Here is a 3,480-nt window from a genome sequence, read left to right on the forward strand (position 1 = left end):
GTGGGATTGCTGGGTCATAGGGAAGCTCCATATTTAGCAGTTTGAGGAACCTCCAAACAGTTTTCCATAGTGGTTCTGACACTGATTTTTTAATGTAATGTAAAAAGCTCAATTTCATTTTTTTCCTTCAAAATCAAAGTTGTTTGTACCAGAATTGATTATTTAGGCTTTGTTATACATTACCAGTATAACAACGTAAGTCAAATTTCCATGTATGGATAAGACATCCTGAGCTCTTTATTCTGTTTCTTGGGTATATTTGTCTACTTTTAATTACTATAGCTTTAAACTAGAAATGTACTGGATCTAGGATGAAACTGGGGAGATTGACATCTCTTGGTATTGAATCTTGTAGTCCATGAAAAACATGCTTTCTTCTTTGTTTAGATCTTCAAAATTTTAAATGGTTTTGCCATACAGGTTTTGTACTTCTTTGATTTTTTTTTTCTTTTTAAAAACGATTTATTTTTGTATGCATACAAGAGCTGGGGTGCAGACCAGAGGTGGAGTTGGGGGGTTAGAGGATTCATCAAAGACAGAGTAGGGAGCACAACAGGCAGATGTACTGAAGTACACTATTGTGGGTAGCAGTGGGTGAGACAGGAAAGATCTGTTTCACCATTTGGGTCACCTCCCCGGCCAGGGATTGAACTCATGCTGCAGTGACTGTGGTAGCTTCATAGTACTTCGACTTAACCTCTTGCACCAACAGGGAGGCCCTCTTTGATTGTTTTATTTCTAGGAAGTTGCTATTTGCTTGCTACCATTGTAAATATTATCTTATAAAAATAACTCTTTTTACCTGAAATATAGTAATGTTGATTAAAAAATACGTATTTTTGTAGCCAAGATATGTAAACAACCTAAACACTCCCAATAGATGAATGGATCAAGAAGATGTAGTATATAACACAATGGAATACTTCTCAGCAAACAAAAAAATAAATTCATGCCATTCACACCAATGTGGATGAAACTGAAAGGGATTATGCTAAATGAAGTCAGGAAAACAATAAATAACAGATGGTTTAATTTACGTGCAGGATATATTGAAACCAAACAATGGGTCAGGTAAAAGGAAAAACTTACAAGCTGACAATAGATCTGAGGCATACATACTTACAGCGGAAGGGGGAGGGAGTCAAAGGGGTGAGAAGTACACCAGGGACTGTGGCCAACCTTTACAGGTACTGTGGTAGTGGGAGTATTATGGGGACTACACCTGAGGGGTGGTTCCAAATACTGTCCAAAAATTAACAATGATGAAAGAAAATATAAAAAAAATTAAAAACATGACTTTTGTAACCATCAAGTCCTTATTAACAATTTAATTGTAGATTGCTTTGCATTTACCGCGTACATAATGATCATCTGCGAAGACATTGCTTCTTCCTATTCAATCTTTGTCCTTTTATTTTTCTTTACTCCAAAGGCTGAGACCCTTCGGGGGCAATAAAGGGAATTCTTGTCCATAGTACACTTTTTTTAAAAAGATTTATTTATTTGTGCATACAGAACTGGGGTACAGGCCAGAGGGGCAGGGGCAGTGAGAGGATTCATCAGAGAGAGTGGGGTGCAGAACAGGCAGATCGAGGAGCACACTGCTGAGGGGAGCAGCGGGCGGGTCAAGAGCTGTCTGCCGCGCCACGTGGTCACCTCCGTGGTGGGTGGGGTTCGAACTCCTGCTGAAATGGCTTGCTGTGCTTTAACCCGCAGCACCACCAGGGAGGGCCCGACCCATAGCACATTTCAATCAGTAAAAAAACCTTCTTGCTTCTAGCCAAATGTGTTGAAATTGTTAGTTCCCCTGCTGGATGGTCAAGAGCAGGTCGCCCATATACCCTTTTCAGTTGCCTGAAAAGGAAAAGGAAAAGGAAAGGAGAGACTGCCAGCCTTAGACTCCAGAAGAAAGAGCCGGTCCCCGTCTGGTTGCCTCGCAACGGCGTCTTCCTGACCCGGTGTATTGGCCGGCGTTTAGAAGCACGTGCCACCTCTTCCGCATTCCTGGACTACATCCCCCACAATGCCGCGCGCCGCTGGTCTTCGAAGTGGGGGGAAGGGCTCCAACAGGAGGCGGAGCGGAAGCGGAGTGCGAGGGACGAGAAGAGTAGAATCTCCACTAGCCCGGAGCGCCCCTCATCTTCGCTTCACAGCCCCGGCCTTTCTCCATCCCAACCTGAGGGTTTCCTTCGCTAGTGCAGGTCGCGGCTGACGCCAGCTAATCGGCTTTCGCTACGCCGCCCCGGCTCAGATGCCCTTTGGTGGCGGCAACGCCGCCGAGAAACCCACGGGCGAGGTAATGGGGAGGGGGCGAAAGGAAAGGGGGAGAGGAAGTGGGAGGTGTCTCCGCCGCCTGGCCCGCGCCTCTCGCGGAGCTCTGTGGGCCCGGCGGCCGTCCCTCCTCCGCCGCGCCCAGCCCCGCCCCCGCCCCCGCCACACGCCCCGCGGGGGCTGCTGCTGTGGGGCACCCTGCGAGACCCGGCTCCGCCGAGGAGACTTTGCCCCTGTCCCCGGGGTCTGTCAGCCACAGACCCGTAGGTTCCGGGCAGACAGCCGATCGCCGCTGGGCTGCCTGATCCCGAGCAGGTCTTGGTCCCGGGGCCGCTGGCGCGGGAGCGACCGTCCAGAGCTGCGGGGATGGAGCGCTCGGCGATTGCCGCACTCACTTTTTTTCCTGTTTTTGACAGCTCAGCCCCGTTCTACTTTGAGAAAGTCAGATGTCCCCTTTTAACTCCCTCTTCAAAACTCAGCTCCCAGGTGACTGGTAAGGATGAACTTAAACTGCTGTGTAGATTGTGGTTTATACTCTTGTTAGCAGTATCAGGAGAGGCGCAGACAGCCTGGATTCTAATTCTGATGGTATCACTGACTGGCTTTATGACCTTGGTTAATTTAACGCTCTGAATCAGAGTTTTCTGTCACTCAAATGGTGGTAACAATACACCTCTCTCAGATACTAGAATAAACAGTATGCTTTACATCACCATTAATTTTTCATTTGATGAACAAATTCTTTGTATGATAATTTAATTAGCTGAACCGAAGTGGCCTCTGGATTTGTGAATTTTGTGCCTTTTCTATATATAATTACTAGCTCGCTGAATTAATGTGTTCTTCAATTTACACGTTGTTTACCTTAAACCTAAGCAAAGCATTCTTTAAGATATGCTATCTTTTCATTTCTGTTCTTTAAAGATGGCTGTGAATGTCCTTAGGAAATTGATGACTCTGCTTTTCTGTGGATCAGCTTCAGAGATAAAAGGACTTACTCACCCCCACACCTCCCAGCCAGCTGTGTCCTTTGGGGGCTCCTTACAGGAGCTTATTTGTTTTGGCATAGTAAGCATCTATGTCTTTAGCAGTCCTGATACCGGCAGTCTTTCCCTTTATGTTAACTTTTTTCCTACCTGTCTGTACAATTTTGTCTGATTAATAATTTTCCTTCCTGGGGGTTTGTATTTCTAAGTTGTAGTCCCCCGC

At 46.1% G+C, this 3,480-nt stretch overlaps 1 protein-coding gene across 2 annotated transcripts in view; it reads left to right on the forward strand.

The window, feature by feature from the left end:
- The first annotated feature begins 2,080 nt into the window (after positions 1 to 2,080).
- The window catches only part of CCDC126 (coiled-coil domain containing 126), a 28,562-nt gene continuing 27,162 nt past the window's right edge, over positions 2,081 to 3,480 (forward strand). Inside the window, exons 1-2 of one of the 2 annotated variants that reach the window (XM_012720740.1) lie at positions 2,081 to 2,296; positions 2,688 to 2,764. The gene's annotated coding sequence lies outside the window, so the exon portion shown is untranslated. Of the gene's footprint in view, positions 2,297 to 2,687; positions 2,765 to 3,258; positions 3,340 to 3,480 lie in introns of those variants that run through there. The other variant, XM_004676775.2, reaches the window with a different exon arrangement.

Source organism: Condylura cristata, unplaced genomic scaffold (assembly GCF_000260355.1).
Source record: "Condylura cristata isolate star-nosed mole 26May11 unplaced genomic scaffold, ConCri1.0 scaffold00005, whole genome shotgun sequence".
Lineage (NCBI taxonomy): Eukaryota > Metazoa > Chordata > Mammalia > Eulipotyphla > Talpidae > Condylura > Condylura cristata.